Raw genomic sequence first — 20,848 nt, 5'->3', positions numbered from 1 at the left:
ACTTTTTTTTGGTGGCTGGCTGGTACAGGGATCTGAACACTTGACCTTGGTGTTACAACACCATTCTCTAACCAACTGAGCTAACCAGCCAGCCCCAGGACAAGCATTTTTGAAAGGAAGGAAGGAAGAGAGGAAAAAGTGTGGTAGACAGAATAATGGCCCCCCAGTGACCATGTCTTAATTCTGCCACCTGTGAATATGCTACCTTATATGGCAAAAGAGACTTTGCAGATATGATAAAATCAAGGACTTTGAAATGTAGAGATTATCCTGCATTACCTGGTGGGCCCAATGTAATCACAAGGTCCTTATATGGGAAAGAGGGAGGCAGGAGAGTTAGAAAAAACGTGACAATGGAAGCAGAAGTCAAAGTGATGCGAAGGGGTCACAAAGCAAGGAACATGATCAGCCCCTAGAAACTGAAAAGTCAAGGAAACATTCTCCCCCAGAGCCTCCAGAAAGCAATACATCCCTGCCCACACCTTGATTTTTCAATCCAGTGAGACTTCTGATCTACAGTTCTGAAGACAATAAATTTGTGTAGCTTTAAGCCAGAAAGTTTGTGCTCATTTGTTACAGCAGCAATAAGAAACTAATACAGAAAAGAAGAAAGGAGGAGAGAAAGAAATGCAAGGAGGGGGGAAAACAAGGAAAAGGAAAAGGAAAAGTTGGTCATGTCCTTCCAAGATTCTACAGACTGCGAGCTTCTCCAGGGTTATGGCCACATGTACCCAACAGCCAGTAGAGAACCTGTGCTTGGTTTGCAGCAGGCATTTCATTCCCAGAATCAAATATTAACAAACATGTACACAACCTTCCTGACTTACTTACTGTCCTAAGTGCCTTATTCACATTAACCAATTCATTTACATTAACCGGTTTACATAGCAACACTATGAGGTAGTTGCTTTTATTATTCCCATTTTACAGGTGAGGAGACTGAGGCAGTGACATTCTGAGAAGCTTGCCCAAGGTTCCACAGCCATCAGATGGCAAATCCAGGTTCAAACCCAAGCAATTTGTGCAATTTATTACTCTTCTATCTTCTGAACGGAGGCTAGAAGAAGAAAACAAGGAGACGAGGAAGGTTAGAAGGGGGGAAAATGGAGTCCTTTTTCCTCCAGTGTTTCCCAATGTCTGCCTGGTTTCAAGGGCAGTCTCCACACTGGGTCTGCTCCATCCAACAAGGCATGGAGTACACAGAGTGGGCCACCCAACTCCAGGGGGTCTACCACCACACCAGCCAGTACATGCTGCTCCTGTCCAGCTGGCTGCCAGGGACCGAAGAGACCCCAGCACCCAGCTCTAACAAGCATGTAGAAATGGATGGGTCACATATAAGCCAATTACAGCTGGCAGCCAAGTTTGGGGAAATCACTTTCTGTGGAACTAATTGGGAGCCCGTTTTGGAGATAAAAGGGACAACACATTAGTCTCTGTGGTCAGAAGCAGCTTTCATGCATTTCACGGAGCAAAGGGAATCTTAAACGTTTTGAAATGGGAAAATAGGGTACAGCCAAATTGCTCAGTCAAGGCATTTAAAGGATCTTTAGCATGACATTCCATGCAGGACCTAGCAGCTTGTTCAAGCATGCAGGTAAAAACTAACATCTGTCCATGTAGAACATGTGTGTATTACCTTCCCTACATGCCTTTACATGTATTTAATACCTTTATCATTAAGACACCCCATCGTGTAGCCATAGAAATGAGGGGTAGGGAAAGCCTGAACTATTGAATTCCCAGGTAAAGTGAAACCTCTTTATTTCCAATTAGTTAAACCTCCTTTGCCATGCACGTTTTTTAGCAGCATCAATTTCAGGAAGTTAAATATTAGCACCTTAGAAAAAAGTCTATGTCAGAAGAATCATGGAGGTCAAAGAATCTAATACTTGAAAGGAGTTTAGAGATTGTCATATCTAAACTAGAGATATAGGCAAACCAAAATGTTTGGAGGAAGTTTCAGTACAAATCTGGTGCAGGAACAAAATTTTTGGATTAGACATGCTTTTTTTGTCTGGGAGCACTATAATGCCTATGAGAAGTAGTCAACCAGCCTCTGCTTGAATGCAACCAGTAATAGGGAACTCACTACCCAAGATGACTCAGTCTGACCCTGTGTATCTCTAGCTCAAAGAAAGAAAAAAAGCCTTTCTTATACTACATCCACATCTACAACCTTAACTTCCTCCAGTGAGGTCATGACTCCCCAAGGATTGAATTTCAGAGGTTGTCTCCAAAATGTGCCTTTAGTGCCTCAGCAGATTCAAGGTCAGCAGTGCCACTATCAAAATGCATACACATACACACATGCACATGCACAATCTGTTTACTGGCCTGACATCTCTGCAAATGAACAGTCAAATTATAACATCAAAAGAGGAGAAAGAAATGAGGAAAAGGAGAAGAGAAAAAATAGAAGAGGAGGGAGCAGAGTGCTATAGAGAAACCAGAACAGAAGATATTGCATGGGTTTGGATGGCCAGCCATCATTTCTTCAGATGAAGGAACACACCACACAGCCCATAATGTCCAGCAATGGCAAGAGAGACATCCTCCTTAGAGTAATAGTTTGATAGAGAAGTGGAACAGACAATTAAAACATTTGTTGTCTAAAATAGGGGGAAATAAAAGCATAAAGGACTGGCTTACACACCTTCACGAGTGTGTGCTCACACTCAGCATGGGTGGGATTAAAGGAAGGTCTCCACTAGATATTCCTGTTTTCCAGGTGGATCTGGGGAAGAGGAGGTAGGGAAGTGTGCTGGCATGACTATGAAATTCTTGGCAAGAAGGGGAGTACATTGGTGTAATGACTATAATTTTTTTCCTTCTTCCTCATATCACTGAATTTTTTTTCCTAACTGATGCAATGGTTCTAGGACCAAGTCTTACAACTACTGTACAAGGGCTAGAAGCAGGGATGATTCCTAACCAAGAAACTGTAACTGTGTTTATAAACCTTATGTCACAGTTCCTAAGGGTCTGATGAATGTGGGTTGTGCCTTCACCTCATCTAGCAAAATTGGGGTTAACAGTGAATGCAGCTATATTGCCTGGTGGTAAATACAGCCCACTGGTTCTGTGCCTATGTAATCTTATTCTATATGGACAGGAGGGGACTGAGGGAGAGGCACTTGCTAGACTAGTAGGGCTACCTGCAATCTGGACCAGCACAGTGCCCAAACCTAATGCCTCTTCCAAAGGTGGAAAAGTTTGAGTATTAATGGTGAGAAGGGAGAATAGTAGCTGAAGATAAATGAATAAGTGGGTTATGAAATGAGGGAAATCCAATATTACATTACATTATATTACATTACTCAGAGCCTTGAAAGAGGCTCTGAGCAAGAAATGATATTGTCTCTTAGCCCAACTATACCAGATTCCTGAAAGGGTGAAGCTATATGTTTTCTGAGACCGCTCCTGCTTTTGGAAACTGACAAGACTGAATGGCAGCCTGCAACCTGAGTGACCTCACCCTGGGAGACACGTATTCATGCAACACGATGATGGATTGGACTAATTATTAATGACTAAATGGGATTCTAGTAATACACCAGTGTCTTTTGAGTTGTATATCTTTTTGCTGTAAGGGATCGATGTTCAAAGGCCAAGGGGTGGACTGTGATATTGTGAAATATATATTTGGTCATACCACCTCCTGACATTCACCTCCTAAAATAGTTAGACTCTCCAAAGTGATGAGTGCTTGTCAGCCCCTAGGTAGCTTTAGGATGGGGGCTGGTCACCAGAAAGACCAAGTCAGGATTAGAGGGTTGGATCTCTCAACCCTACTCCTCAATCTCCAGGGAGGGGAGAAAGGACAAAGGCTGAGTTGATCACCAATGACCAGAGATTTAATCAATCGTGCCTATGTAACAAAGCCTCTGCAAAAGCCCAAAAGGACTGGATTTGGAGAGCTTTGGACAGCTGAACATGTGGAAATTCCTGGAGGGTGGCGCACCTGGGTAGGGCATGGAAGCTCCACTCCCCTTCCCAATACCTCGCCCTATGCACCTCTTCATCTGTATCCTTTGTAATATCCTTTATAATAAATGGGTAAATGTAAAAAAATAAATAAAAAGAAAGGAAGGAGAAGAAGGAAAGGAAGAAAAAGAAGAGCAAGGAGGAAGAGGAAAAAGAGAAGGAAGAGAAGGAGAAAGAAAAGGAGATGGGATAGTGATTCAGTTTTGTGGGACCGTGTGGGCAATAGCTGTTTCACCTAAAGAAGGGTAAAGTTAGATCTGAGTGTTGCCATTGCCCACAAACAGCCAATGGAATACCTTTTAGTCTTTTGAAAAATTCATATTACGGAAGAATAAATACTGAAAATATTTATAATATACTGCCAAGCAAAAGAGGTTATGAAACCTGTAGGGCATGACTTTATTTTTCATTTGTTATTTATTTCTATCCATGGACAAAATGGATATTATTTATCAATAAATGTCAATTCATCTATATGCGTAGTGGCCATCCCTGGATTGGGTAATCACACATAATCTGAGTTGTGTGTGTATGTTTGTGTGTGCATGTGTGTTTAGTATTGCTGTTCTTTGTTTTTCAATTTTTCTGCATTATTACTTTTATAAATAACTTTTAAAAAAACTAAATCAAAAAAATAATCTTAAAACCTATCCAGTTCTGAGACTGGGACATTCTGGACTTGTAGCCTACTTACTAAATGCTTTTGAAATGGGAAAATGGGATATGACTGTTTGGGATCATTTCTAGAACTAAAGGATTGTAGTGGTGGTAAGAACACTCCAAGATGATCTAATTAAACCCTTACATTAGAAACACTGGGAAATTGAGTCCCAGCAAGATAGGTGACTTGCCCAGATTCACACAGCTACAGTGATTGGAGAGTCTCTGGTGAAACTGAATCTGCATCTACATAAAGCAAAATCATCCTCTCGTTGAAGCAATTTGTCAAAAATTCGATTCATTAGGCATGGAGAAGGGACCAGTAGAGCACATCCTCCAGCTGGTGCTGAAAGATCTACAAATCTACATGTTCCATTTGAACAAGAAGGTCAAAGCTGTGGTGACCACCTCTAAGCACTTAGACCAGTGCAGCATCATGGGATTTAGCTTCAGCCTTATGAAGAGAGGCTGCCTGACTGTGGCTAGCATCTAAACACCACTTATGATGTCCATATTGTTAGATTGCTCAGCAAACCCTCAGTGATGTAAATAATTTTTTGGTAGGCAGACAACAACAGTGCTAGATCCAGTATAATCACTGCCCTTCAGAAATCATCCTAAAGTTTTCCCCTTGGGCACCAAAGCAGAGACATTCAAAGACAGGGGGGTCCTAGCATGCTGACTCCCCCTAAAAAGCTGCAAGCCAAATCTACAATATTTCTACATGCATGGTGAAATTGATTTGTTTTAAAAATTGTTTTCTGATCAAGAGCAACAATAAAACTATAGTCATACCATGTCAGAACTAAACAGGACCTTGAAAATCACCCAGCTCAAGTTTTGGGTTTAGATACGAGAAAATTGAGGTCCTTCAGTTCTTAAAGTAAATGTTCCTGACACTGCCCCACCCCACCTCCAGAGAAGGATCAAAGTCTGCTTTCTTAATAGACTATAAACTTCAGAAGTTAGGGACTATATCTTTCATTTACCATAAAGGAAGGATGGAAGGAAGGATGGATGAATGGATGGATGGATGGATGGATGGATGGATGGATGAATAGGCTTTCCCAAGATTACAGAGCATGTTAATGTCAGAGCTGACACTAAAATCCGAGCCCTCTAATTACCAGTGCAGTTGTTCCTAATATTTTATTTTTTTATTATTATTGGTTTTTGTTGTTGTTGTGTCTTTTATTTCATTTTATCCCAATATTTTATAGTCAAACTTCCTTTATGTTCAGGAACAGTGTTGTATTTATTGATAATTCACTATGTCAACAAATTGACTTAAAAGAACTATAGACTATTTTCAAAAATAAAATCTACCCTTAAAGGACAAAGATTTGTCACTCACTGGATTTTCAAAGGAAATATACATTTATTTTATTCATCCAAAAAATATTTAATGAGCACCTATTATGTGCTAGCTTCTATGCTAGGTGCTTGCCATGTTTTGTTGGGGTATTAGGATTATACATGATGTTATTTTCATTTCTCTGATTCCTAAACATTCTACAATGGAATATATTGCATTTACAAATGAAAAAATTTTCAAAAGGACATTCTATATACTCTGAAATTTTAAAAATTTTCAGACTAATAGGAATTTCTTGGGAGAGTTAAAACTTCCAAGTAACTATTTTTGATGACAAAATTCATATTGATCTTTAAGTACTGGTTTGAGTGTAGAAAATGGGTCTCATGATTTTAGACACGTAATATTCTGGATGTGCATTATAGCAGCGAAATCTTTTCTTGCACTCCAGAACAGACCTTCCTAATTCCATAGAAACTGCCTCTATCAGAAGGTGACTGTTTGAAGTCAGCAACAGGAGTGTTAGCAAGTGAGCGTCACTAGGGATAGCACTTGTTGCCACTGATCCCGAGCTAAGGACACGGTAATTCCTGTTCACAGAGAGCCAGATAAAGGAAACGAGCATTTTTTGATCAATCTCGAAGAATGAATGAATAGATTAATGAATGAATGAACAAGTGAATTTTAAGAAAATCAGTAATGGTTGAAGGATACCAGAGAGGTCTTCTGACCAACTGAATTCCCCTAATCTCCTAAAAAAATAATCTCTCCCCACAGCTCTTCCTTGACACCTGACATTTCGCCATTGTAGCCCCATTGCTTTAGATCAGAGATTAGCAAACTACAGCCCACAAGCTAAATTCAGCCCCCTTCCTGCTTTGCAAATAAAGTTTGATTGGAACATATCCATACCATTTGTTTCTTTATTGTCTATGTCTGCTTTCATGTTATGACAGTAGAGTTGAGTACTTGCAAAAGAGACCCAGTGGCCTGCAAAGCTGAAAATGTTTATTATCTGGCTCTTTACAGAAAAAGTTTACTAACCCCTGTTGTATTTTTTCCCTTTTTTTTTTTTCAGTTTTACTGAGGTATATTTGACAGATAAAAATCATACAAATTCAAGGTGTACAACATGATGTTTTGATATACGTATACATTGTGAAACAATTACTACAGCCAAGCTAATTACCATATCCATCACCACACATGGTTACCTTGTGTGCATGTGCATGTGTGTGTGTGTGTGTGTGTGTGTGTGTGTGTGTGTGTGTGTGTGTGTGTGTGGTGAGAATACTTAAATGATACTCTTAGCAAAATTTAAGTATACAATACATTATTATTATCTATATTCACCGTGCTGTACACTATGTCTCCAGAATATCATCTTATAACTACAAATTTGTACCCTTTGAACAACATCTCACCATTTGCCACACCCTCAACCCCTGGTAACCACCCTTCTACCCTCTGTGTCCCTGAGTTTGACTTTTTTAGATTCCACATATAGGTAATATCATGCTGTATCTGTCTTTCTGTGTCTGGTTCATTTCACTTAGTATAATGTCCTCCAGATTCATCCATATTTTCACAAATGGCAGGGTTGCCTTCTTTTTTAAGGGGAAATGAAACAAAACATCTTAAGACAGGAGTGTGCTGCTTAATTTCCATAATTTGTGAATTTTTTAGTTTTCCTCTTTTTATTGATTTCTAGTTTCATACCATGTGGTCAGAAAAGATACTTGATGTGATTACAATCTCCTTAAATTTGTAGCCTAATATATGATGTATTCTAGAGAATGTTCCATGTGCACTTAATGTGTATTCTGCTACTGTTAGATGAAATGTTCTGTACGTGTCTGATAGGTCCATTTGGTCTAAAGTGTAGTTCAAGTTCAATGCTTTCTTATTGATTTTTTGTCTGGTAGATCTATTCATTGTTGAAATTGGGGTATTGAAGTCACCCACTATTATTTTATTGCTGTCTATTTCTCCCTTCAGATCAATTAAGGTTTGCTTTATATATTTAGGTGTTTCAATATTAGGTGCCTATATATTTACAATTGTTATATCCTCTGGGTGAATTGGCCCCTTTATCATTATATAATAAGTTTCTTTACCTCTTTTTACAGTTTTTGACTTAAAGTCTATTTTGTCTGATATAAGTGTAGCTATCCCTGATCTCTTTTGATTTCCATTTGCATGTAATATCTTTCTCCATCTCTTCACTTTCAGTCTATGTGTGTCCTCAAAGCTGAAGTGGGTCTCTTGTAGGCAGCATATAGGTTGGGTCTTGTTTTTTAACCCATTTAGCCACTCAACATCTTTTTGTTGGAGATTTATAATCTATTTACATTCAAGGTAATTATTGAGAGGTAAGGACTTACTATTGTCATTTTGTTCCTTGTTTTCTAGCAGTTTTGTTGATCCTTTGAGTTTTTTGTTTTGTTTTGTTTTGTTTTGTTTTGTTTTTCCCCTTCTCTGCTGTCTTCCTGTGTGATTTGATGATCTTTCGTAGTGGTATGCTTTGATTCCTTTCTCTTTATCTTTTGTGTATCTAATATAGGTTTTTGCTTTTGTGGTTACCATAAAGCCTACATTTAAAAAAATGCATAGTTATAGCAGTCTATTTTAAGCTAATAACTTTGATCACATTCTAAAATTCTACACTTTTACCTCACACACACATTTTATGTTTTTGATATCACAATTTACACTTTTATACTATGTATCTATTAACAAATTATTGTAGCTATAATTATTTTTAATATTTTTGATTTTTAACCTTTCTGCTAGAATTATAAGTGATTTACACACAACCATTACAGCATTAAGTATTCTGAATTTGACTGTACACTTACTTTAACCAGTGAATTTTTTACTTTCATATGTTTTCATGGTACTAATTAGCATCCTTTCATTTCAGCTCAGAAAACTCCCTTTAGAATTTCTGATAGGCAGATCTAGTGGGATAAACTCCTTCAACTTTTGTTTGCCTGGGAATGTCTTTATCTCTCCTTCATTTCTGAAAGATGGCTTTGCTGGGTAAAGTATTATACTTGTCAGTTTTTTTCTTTCAGCGCTTTGAAAATATTATCCCACTTTCTCCTGGCCTGCAAAGCTTCTGCTGAGAAATCCACTAACAGCCTTAGGGGGTTTCCTTACATGAGAGACCTCTTTTCTCTTGCTGCTTTCAAAATTCTGTCTTTGATTTTTGACAGTTTGATTATAATGTGTCTTGGTAAAATCTTCTTTGGGTTGAGCCTTTTGGAAGCCTTCCTGAAACAAGTACCTGGCTTTACATATCTCTCCCCCAGATTTGGGAAGTTTTCAGTCATTATTTTTTTAAATAGCCTCTCCCTTTTCTCAATCTCTATTCCTTCTGGAATTCTGTAATGTAAATGTTAGCTCTCTTGGTGGTATCCCATAAGTCTGGTAGATGATATTCATTCCTTCTTATTCTTTTTTCTTTTTACTTCCCTAACTAGATGTTTTCAAGTGACCTGTCTGTTGAGTTCAAAGATTCTTTCTTCTGCTTGATCAAGTCTGCTGTTGCACTCTATTTCATTTTTCATTTCATTCATTGTATTCTTTGGCTCCAAAATTTCTGTTTGGTTGTTGCTTTTTATTATTTCTGTTTATTGAACTTCTCAACTTCTTATTTTGTTTATGCATTGTTTTTCTGATTGCATTGAGCTGTCTGTGTTCTCTTGTAGCTCACTGAGCTTCCTTAAAATAATTATTTTAAATCCTTTGTTGGGCAATTTGTAGGTAGACATTTCTTTGGGGTTGGTTACTAAAAAATTATTGTGTTCATTTGGTGGTGTCATGTGTCCTTGATTTTTGTGTGTGTTTTGTTGCCTTGCATTGATGTCTGCATATTTGATTGAGCAGTCACCTCTTCCAGACTTTACTGACTGGCTACAGTGGGAGAAAACCTTTACCTATGGGTATGTACAAGGGCTTCAGCTGGTTGGGGTGCAGTAGTTTCAGCTCTGGTGAAGACACAGCAGCATAGTCTCTCTGCAGCTCTATCAGTCGAGGTCAGTGTTGGTGAAGATTGCAAGAGTCCTCAGCAGCCAAAACTGTTGTGTCCAGAGCAGTGATGAGGGCTGCTGGGATTTTTGGTGTGAAAGCTTCTGAAGAGATCTCCTGATCTCTTTTTCTCCCATGGAGGAAGTTGTGGCCAAGAATACCAGCTCCCGCTCACAGGTGTGATCACAGTGGAGATGGCACAAGTGCCTGATGTGCATCACCCATAGAGCAGCCATAGAGCCAGGGTCTGAAGCACAAGCTCATGTAGAGAAACCATGGCTCCAGGGTCCAGGGTGCAGGCCAGCCCACAGTGGCAGTGACTCCAGTGTCTTTGGGATGGGCATATGTGGAGTGGCTGTGGCTCTGGGTCAAGTGCATTCACAGGGTTGAGGGGTTGGTGGCCCCAGTACCAGTGTAGCACAACAGTGGTTCGTTCTTGGGGGTAGGAGGACAAATCCAGCAGCATCTCTCTCCCTAGGTGGTCCGCAGTAACAATGGCTATTGGTTATCTCAGTAGCAAAAGCTGCCAGAGTCCTCTGTTGAGCAGGATGTTGGGGTATGCACTCACAAACACTAAGGGGACCTCTGCTGTGAAAGCCACAAGGAGTCTGCAGCTGCTGTGGGGGCTGTTGAGGTTCTTGGTGCCAAAGGCTGACAGGGTCCTCTTCAGAGCAGGTCACTGGGAACCACAGTGGGACTTGCCATGTAGCTGATACTGATAGGTCTTACCCTTCTTTGTTCCTAGCCATCCCCAGACATTTCAGCCATGCCAGTCTCCTCAGTGATCCTCTCTATGCAATATTCTCCATTTTTTGCTCTACTATGTTGCTATAGGTTCTAAATTGGACTCTTGAGCCCCAAGGCTGTTTTCATTCATGAATAACTGTCTAAGTGTTGGGGGGGGCAGAGATGAAGGCTGGTATCTTGTACTCCACCCAAATTACTCTGTCAACCCCTGCTTTATCCTTGGAAATGGTAACACTTTGAGCCTAGCAGTCAATTATACCTCAGTGTGAATCAGTTTGTCCTAAGGGCACTTAGCTGTTTTGGTAAGTAAAAGGTAAAGAGAACTTGAAGATGCTAGGTTTTTGATGTGTCAAGGAAAACAACTCAGGGCAGAAAATGAGCACAGAAAGGACAAAACAGAAGAGTGCGTAGATAGACTTTACCGGTTTTGCAATTCTGCTTAACCTGTGATTAAAATGGAGATGAGGCTAAGGACTGTCAAGATTTGAATAGTGAGAGTGACAGACTTCAGAATCAAATGCAAATAATTCTTTTTATAAATTAAAAGAAAACTCAGTATTCTAATTTTTTGTTCCATGTAACAGACCCTTCTGCTTTCAGACATGTCACTTTGCTTTCATCTCTCTGTGGTCCAATGAGTTAGAGAAATTGTTTTAGAGTATACCCATCCGAAGTTATGCACCTCTCTCTCTCTCTCTCTCTCCCCCCCCTCCCTCCCTCCCTCTCTCTCTCTCTTTTCCACAACTGACCTCATTTAGCAGGGTGGAAGGCAGCTTTTCCTAGTCTATTAAGACTTCAATAAAATCATCCGTTTCTAGTTAACTGAAATAGTATTCACATTTAGACCTGCATATTAATTGGCTGATAACGAGATGATAAAGCTGCTTTTCTCTGCAGGTGTACCAATCAATTTCAATGAAACAGAAAAAATGAGCTCTTTTCTTGTTGCATCTGAAATTAAAAAGTGATTTATATTTTCTAATAAAGTGGTTTTCATTGATCTCTTCTGAAAATGTATGGTTTCATTTGCACCTTTTTAAATTATAATAGTTTCCGTTTGTAAAAGAATGATTTTCCAATATCATTTCTGCCTTCCAATTGATCGTTAACTTTAATATGGATTTGAAGGGGAATTTTTGGTGGGGGGAAGTACAGTATTAAGAGCCTCCATCCCCCCACCAAAAAAACTTGCTACTTTTAATGACCTTAATATCCTCAGACTATGGAATTCTTTTTCTTAATACAGTGTTGTCAGAAGAAGTTAAGTTTTTCCCCCAAGAAACCTATTTTTCTATTTCACAAGTTTCCTTTTGTCATAGAATTTTATGCCTGTGCCAACTGTTTTTCATTTCTGTTGTGTCAGCCTGGCTGCAGGGCAAATGTGGAAAGAAGAGTTTTTTTCTTTCTTCCCCCTGTCACCAACAGCAAATTCTTACTTGGAGATGCTCACAGAACCCTGTTGTTAATCAGCTGGATTCTGGCAGTGTGAAAACTGGCAGAGCAATTACATTTCACTTTAATTTAGTATTATGGTCTTCCAAGCCATAATAATTAAGCAGCCATAAAAGGAAGCTATATTCTGAACATGTAATGGAAAATTGCAGAGTCCAGGGCTCATGTTGAGGGATCAGGGCCATCTCACTTCTTTGTCACCAACAGGCACCTGGATTCACACTCAGGCTCCAAACAGGTGTTAGCAGACTCAAGAGAGCATGGGGGCATTAGATCTGATTTAAAACAGATACTAGGGGCTTTGTTTAGCCACATAGGAGATAATTGTTGGCTGATGAATAAATAACCGGATGGATGGATGGATGGATGGATGGATGGGTGGATGGATGGGTGGATGGATGGATGGATGGATAATGAATGAATGGATGGATGAATTTATGGAAAGGAAATTTGCAGCTCTCATGGAAAGATCTCCTTTGTGATATGATGTAAGTGCTCCCTAAACAAAAATATTTCCCTCCTTCCAAGTCTCTCAGTGCCAGAATATTCCCTAGTAGTCCCAGGTGTTTTTATCTAGATTGAATATTAACCTCTTCTAATTTAGTTTTTAAATGTACCTCGAAGGGGCAAGACTTGGATGGATAATACTGCAGCATGGACTAGTTCATCACCTGCCTTCCCACGTATGAGGAAACTGTGAACAGCATGACAATGGACTTGACAGCAGAGCCAGGAACATGGAAAAAGGTTAGAAAAAGTGGTGCAGGGGGTGGGTAGTGATGAAAAAAAGCCTCTCCGCTATGCAGAGGACCCTATTTCTAGTCACACATTCAGGTACAATACTTCCCAGGTCTCTAGCCCAGCCCCTTTTCCCTCCTTTAAACTTTCAGAGAATAATTGTCAGTACCATCCAGGGTTGATGATTTCTCTCTCAGCTTAAAAATAAAAAATAATGATTCGTGATTAAATATTAATGATTAAAATAAAGGTTATAAAATAAGTATAAAAATTAAAAGGAAGAGGGTTATTGAGCACCTTCTGTGTGTCATGCATTTTCCATGCATTATCTAACTTAGTCTTCAATATAATCCCACGTCTATGCTCATTTTACAGTGGAGGACACTGAGGCTTGGAGGAAATGAGTGGTTTTCTCGGGGCCACAAAGCAAGAGAAAGAGCCAGGATTTGAGCACAGATATACACAACTCTCCAAAGTCCACACTCCAAACTCCACTCTCCCTCCTACTTTGGGAAGCTATTAAAAATAAACACTTTTAAGAAATTCTACAGGGCAAATAACTCAATTTCTTTAAGAAATAAATTGCAAGGAAAAAAAAGAGGGATGAGGAACTTGTAAATTAAATAGACCTAAGACTTACTGCATGTTATCAAACACATACAATATATTGACTTTGCCCAGATTCTGATTTTTTTAATGTAGGAAAGGCTCTCAGGGTTTTTTTGTTTGTTTTTTATTAATATTTTTTTTTTTACATTCTAGGATGTTGTTGCAGAGCAGTTGGGAGGGTGGGGGAGGGAGAAAGGAGAAGGAAATGTGATGGAAGGAGAAGGAAGGAGGAGGGGCAGGATGGAGGCCTGTGGCACCCCCCACATTCCCACAGAGGAGACCAGAGGGGCTTCCAGTGGTGGCTTGGTCATTGCTGGGCTGGGTGCAGATGTCAGGGGTGTGTGGCAAAAGCCCTCGCCTCCCACCACCGCAGCTCGGGAATCTGGGGCCCTTCTTGCTGCAGCTTTGTGGTCATCACTGGGCTAGTTGCTCATGTTGGGGGCCATGATCAAGGCCTGAGGCCCCCACCACCCCAGCAGGGAGAGACCAGGGCGCTTCCTGCAGCAGCTCAGTGGTCATTGCTCAGCTGGCTGCGGGTGTTGGGGGGGTATGGCCGAGGCCCTCAGCTCCCCACTGCTCCAGCTCAGGAGAGCAGGGGGTGCTTCCTGTGGTGGCTCAGTGGTTGTCGCTGGGGTGGTTGTGCTTGTCAGGGGGGTGTGGCCAAGGCCCAAGGCCCCCACCTTTAGGACTAGTTGTGGGTGTTGGGGAGTATGACTGAGGTCACCAGCCCTCCCCCGCTTTCTGGCTTGTTAGCCCAGGGGACTTCTGGTCCTTCTAGGTGTTATAGGTGTTCTTTGGTGAAATGAGACCTTTACTAGTTAATATCAAACTTTGTCTCTGGTTGGGGATACTTTGTTTTTTCTTTCAGTTCTGTGTTGGATTATTTGTTGTTCCCACCATTTAAACTCTGTGCTGGAACTAATTTGTTGTCCTTTGCTTACTTCTAAAATGGGGGAACTAAGTGTGGGGAGCAGTACGTGAGCTCTGTGGTTGAGCTAAATTGCTGCTTTGCTGCCGATTCCCTAGGGAAGGCTTTTTGTGCAGCTCAAGTTTTAATGGTTGACTTTATAGGTACTTCCGGTTCTAGTGAAATCCAGTGCACCTGGGTTGTATAGAAGCACTGGCCTGGGCCTGAGTCTTTTCACCAAACTGTACCCCATGTGATTCTATATTCCTGACCAGTCTCCTCTGAGTGGTCCTATACTGATTGGGAGGAAGATCAGCTGTCCCTGCTGTGCCCCGGTATTCCCCTAGTGGGCCCATCTCCCCTGCTGTCCATGCTCCAAACACTTCCCATGGGACGGGACATGCTCCAGTCCCTTGCGATGACTCACTGGCTTCTGAGCGGCTCCTTTTTTTTCAGTTGTTGTGGCTCCTAAGTCCTATATGGGTCCACAGGAACCCTATTAGTGGTCTTGCTGGCCTGGGGGCCACCAATGCCCACTTCTCCCCTGCCACCTCCAAGAAACTTCATCTGAAAGGCACAGCTGCAGCTTTTGTCAGCTCCTGCTCCATGCCCTCAGCAGCTCCAGCCTGGAAGCAGTGGCCGAGATTGGAAATGGAGTGGTTTTTTTCTTTCTCTCCTCATGGCCTCTCCCACTTTCATGCACTCCGTAGGTCTCTCTTCCTCTTCCCCTGAGCCCTATCAGCCCCAGTCTCGCTTTTTTATAGTTGTAAGTTGGATGATTTGTGGAAGAGAGTGACACTGGGGACCTTCTATTATTCTGCCATCTTGACCAGAAGTCTCCAATTTTTAAAAAAGAAAGGAAAAGAGACAAGGAAAGAAAAAGATAGAAAGAGGACTCAGTCAAGGAAATTTCACTGAGTATTTGATGATAGTAAGTAATAATTGTTAATATTTCTTGGTTAATAGGAATATTCTGCTTATTTCCTCAAACAGAAGAGTCATAACTAAAGTATTTGCAGTTAAAATAACATGATATCTGCCATTGGCTTCAAAAGAACTCAGTGGGGAGAAGATGAATAAATAGAACAAAATTAGTTTGTGTTCATAATTGCTGAAGCTAGGTGTTGACTACCTGGAGGTTCATTTACTAATATCTGAACTTTTATCTAACCTTGAAAGTTTCTAAAATAGAAAGTACATAAAAAAAAAAAAAGAAAGAAAGAAGAGAAAGGAAAAGTGGCACTGTTTTAAAAGCAGTGGATAGGGCACAAGGCTGTGTATATCCTAAAAACCACTGAAGTGCACACTTTAAAAGAGTGACCCTTATGGCATATGAATTATATCTCAGTAAAGTTTTTTTAATAATATAAACAAAAGATACCAAGGTAGATTAAAGTATAGCCAATCACATCCTTTCCCTAATTTTTCATGTAATACCTCTTAGTAGACAATTTTTAATAAGTGAACACACACGTACTTGGAAGAAAAAGAAAAAGAAACCCACTCTCTCCTATTCGGGCCTATCTCATGAATTCTGGACTATTATTCAAATGCTTTGGCACACATTCACCAGGATATCTTCAGGAACTTCAAATAACAAGTTTTAAACTCACAAAAGCAAATGAAGAAGTGAAAAGCACTTTCTCTTCTCATTTTTCTTCGAGAAGGGAAGAGCTGGTGGAGACGGGCTGTGCAGTGCCTATAACTCTGTGAAGAAAGCTGCGGAGGCATCGTTGAGTGTATGTGACTTCAGTCGCTGGAGGAGCTGCACAAGTGCCTGGCCTTGAGAACAGTGCCCTGCCTGCTCTGAGGAGGGAGTCAGCCTCTGTCTGGTCCAGCCTACATTCAAGTTCCCACGTTCTGCCCAGGGACAACAATAACTTCCTAACCGGTCTTGCCTCATTGTGGCCATAGTGCTCACATCCCCTGCCATTGTACCCCATGCTAATTAAAGACCTTCATAGGTCCTTATTGCCCTCAAGATAGAGACCAACAGAATAACTGGCCTAAAAGGTCCAGCTTGGTGTGACCTCTGACTATCTCTCCAGCCTCATCTCAAACCCATGCCTGTTTCTGTCTGAGTTCCAGGAACACTGACTTTCTTCTTCCAGTAGTTAAAGGTCCTTCCACCACAGGACCTTTGCACATGCTGACTCCCCAGCCTGGTAAATACCTATTCATCCTTGAAATCTTGAGATCTCAGTTCATGTGAACTTTGTGTAGCTTTCCTCAGAACAAGCTTCCCTAATGTCCCAGAGTCAAACTCACTGTTATTGGAGCATTTTTAACAGTTGGAATTTCATATTTACTTGTTTGATTATTTTATTGGTGTTTCAACTAGGCTATTAGCTCCATGAAGAATGAGACTATGCCTCCTTTTGCTGACCACTGGTTCCCCCAGGACCCCCTCCACCACAATCCTGGTGTATGGTAGGCACAGAACATTCATCAAATTAAAAGAGGAATTAATGAAAGAGGAATAAATGAAGGGATGGATTAATGAAACCTCCAAAGCCACTGATCCCTGCAATCACTGTTTAAGAATTTACACAAGCTTCGGTAATGGGCCACAATAATCAACTACTTTGTATATTGACAAGATAAAATAAAATTTTTAAAAAAAAAGAATTTACACAAGCTCCACAAAAGCGTCTTCTTTTGCAAATTTGAGAGTTTCTTCAAAGATACCTTTTTTAAAAAAATCCATCTCCAAAACAACCCTCTGAAGAAGAAATCATCAGTGGCCTTCTCTCTGGTACAAATCCATTTCATGGGAAGAATTTTTAGGACTTTAATGATGCCTTTCTGCCCTATAGCTTATGACAACAAGGAGCAATTAGTGCTACAACTATAATATGAGAAGGGTGAAATGCATTTAAATTGGAATTGATTTTTGTTTAATCTGTGTTGTCATGGGCAGAAATCAGGTTTTTCTGAGCCAGCTCATTAGAAAGGACAAGTGGGCAGGGCTCAGGGGATGTTGGAACTCCTCCTTTCCTATAGAAGAAAGGCCAGAATTCACCTTCATCCTGCTTCACTTCCCCTAGAGCTATTGTTCCCTCCACAGGTATGCCCTGAACTTGGACCTCAACCCACCAGTGTCTGGTCTCATGTGTGTACATTCCCTCCATCATTTATATGCCCCCTACCCATGACTTATGTCCTGCCCTGGGTCATTGGCCTCAGGAAGTATTTTTTTGTGTAGGTTCCAGAGTATAGGCACTGACACAACTGTACTTTAATACAGGCTAGTTTTTGCTAAGAACAATTACCAGGGGATAGCTGAGTGGATAGAAGTCATAGCCTCAGCCCTGCAAAATAGATTCTCTTTGGCCATCCTAGATAAATTAAAATACTGCCTTAATTTGGTGAACTGCAGTGGTTCTTCACTCAGCATGTGCAATAAAATCACTTATAAAGCATTTTTAAATATACCATCAAGCCCCAAACCAGACCTAGTGAGTCAGCATTTCCAGGGACAAGGACTGGGCATCTACATGTTTTAAAGCACCACAGTGGTTCTGATGCATAGGTAAGGCTGAGAGCCACTGATGCAGCAGCACTCTAAAACTTGCAAAGAGCTTTCACCCTAATTCTAAAGGGATTAGCAAGAAAAGTAACAATTACCCCATTGTACAGATATGTATACTGAGACTCAGAGAGGCTAAGTGATGTGCCCAAGGATACACAGTTTGCAAGTGAACTAATCTAGACTCAGACAATGGTGTTGGCCTCAAAGTCCTTTAGTCCAGAATGGATGGAGGGTGGTGTATGAGTATACTCAGTAACCAATAAGAATGATAATTAAAGGCAATTTAGCCTGATACTGCTTAGCTGGGCTAGTAATGGCTTCATAGCGCTTTTAATTTATTTTCAAGTATTTTGGAGAATAATTCAGTGTTTGTCATCCTTCCGAGGTGGCTCCTTCCATAAAGTTGTTGTGGTTAGTGTTGTGTGGATTTGGTCCCCTGTCCACACTGCTGATTGTAATAGACAGGACATAAGGCAGCCCAATGTCCTCTCAGGAGACCACTTACTACCAGATGGATGGTGGATGATAACTTGCTCACTACCTGATCGCTATCAATCAGCAGCTCAAAACAGAGCTTTGGTAAGGTATCAGGGAGTGGAGGGCTGGGGAAGGGCAGCAGAAGGGAAGAGGCAGTAGCTAGAAGTCAAAAATGGAGGGAGAGCCACTGAAAAGAGAAGCAGATGGCAAGGGTTGTAAGTACAACAGCATCACAAGATTGGGGTAGCAGATGCCCACTTTAAGGGGCGACAGGATTGCCAGGCCACTGTTGCTGCTTGGAATCTTGAACTCATTCCAGTTCTCTGAAACCCAGTTTGTGTTAGTTCTCAGACAGCTTTCTGTCTCCTTCACAACCCTAGGCATTCCTAAGATTACCCATGCAGCTGTCCTGCTTGCACCTGAAAAGCACATTTAAGGAATGGCAATAAGAAGGTTTGTTTGGCTCTGGCCTCTGAATGGCTTTGGAGCTTCCCAGAATCCTCTGCACCTCAGAGAAACCTCAGAGCATCCACTGATCTCCTGGACCACTGCTGGTGGGGCGGCTCTTCATTTCTTTGCCTCTGTTGCCCTCTAGTGCTGACTTACTGTAGTTATCATAAGACACTATTTCCTTTTTGCTACTGAGTTGAGAATCCAAAACCCAGAAAGAAACTTCTCTCAAGTTTATCCATCACTTCATGGAAATTCATCTAGCTGTACATATATGTTCACTTTTCTGTGTGTATATTAAACTTCAATTAAAAACATTTTAAAAGTCTGTCCAAGCATTCATCTATCAAATATCTACTGAGTGCCTACCACAGGATAGACTCTCTCTTAGGTGATAGAAAATGTAGTTCTTGTGCTCATGGAAACCCGGCTGGGAGACTGACAATAGATCTCATGAATGAATGTGAAATGACAGTCGTGATGATGCTGCAAAGGAGAGGCACGTGGGGAACCCACTGGTCAGGGAGGTCGGGGAAGGCTTTCCTAGGGAAGTAGAAGGGACTTAAATATGAAGGAAGGATCGGAGCTATGATGGCTAAAAGGCCAGGAGGAGCAGTGGGAGGGGGGTGTGTTTGAAGAAGGGAAGGCAGGCCTGTGCAGCTGGAATGTAAAAAGCAGGAGTCTGGGGCATGGTGGGAGAACAGGGTAGAGGGATAACTAAGGGATCGTCTTTATGTGGCCTTGATAACTACATAAGATTTTTGGTCTTTATTAAAAGGAAGACACTAGGTATGACGGCGAGCACCTGCAGTCCCAGCCACTCAGGAGGCTGAGGCTAGAGGATCGCTTGAGCCCAGAAGTTCTGAGCTGTAGTGCACTACGCCAATCGGGTGTCCGCGCTAAGTTCGGCATCAATGTGGTGACCTCCTAGGGGCCAGGGGTGGGGGGGACTACCAGGTTGCCTAAGGAGGAGTGAACCAGCTCAGGTCAGAAATGGAGCAGGTCAAAACTTTCATGCTGATCAGTAGTGGAATAGCACCTATGAACAGGCTGGGCAACATAGCAAGACCTCATTCCTTTTTAAAAAAAAAAAAAAAGCTATTTTTAAAGAAAAAGAAAAGAAAATGAAGAGAGTTTATTCATTGTATTGTGTTGTGTTGTTTGGAGAAGGAGGTAGGTGATCAGATTTGTGTAGTTGTAGGTAGAAGATGGATTGAAGTTGGACGATAGCATCATAGGACACTAGTATCAAAGGCCATTATTAATGTAGTCCCAGTAAGAGATGATAGTGACTTGCCCTCGATGGTAGCGGCAGAGTATAAACAAGGAGACAGAGTCAAGGGACATATAGAGGGTCACTGGGCTTGGTGGTGGATTGGATGTGGCAGAATGGAGAAGGACAGGGATGTGTTCAGGATGGTTTAGGATTCTGGTTTGAGTAACAGGACAAATAGTGGTGTCGTTTCCTGTGATAGCAAACACTGGCAAAGAAACAGATTTCGGAGGGTAGGGGGTAAGAAGAGCATGAATTTGGTTTTGGACAAATTAAGGGTAATGTGCCTTTAGGACATCCAAATGGATATATCAGTCCATTAATTTATTCAACAAATAGTTACTGAGTCCTTAGTATGTCTCAAGCACTATTATCTGCTCTATGCTATATACTTACCATCTCATTAAATCTTCAGAACAACCCCACATTATTATTACATAGCATATGTTGTATATATGCATATGTTACATACACCTATTATATTATTTAACAGGTAAGATAACTGAGTCTCAGAACAGATAAATAATTTCTCCAAAACCACACAGCTGGTAAGTGGTGATAGGGTTCAGAACATACCACCCCAAAATATGACTAGGAGACCAACATATGCCACCCCAAACATGCCTCTTGGGCATACATATAGTTTTGAGCTGATTATTTGGGGAAGCA

Source organism: Cynocephalus volans, chromosome 10 (genome assembly GCF_027409185.1).
Source record: "Cynocephalus volans isolate mCynVol1 chromosome 10, mCynVol1.pri, whole genome shotgun sequence".
In the NCBI taxonomy this organism is placed as follows: Eukaryota; Metazoa; Chordata; class Mammalia; order Dermoptera; family Cynocephalidae; genus Cynocephalus; species Cynocephalus volans.
Note: the sequence above shows the minus strand (reverse complement) of the source record.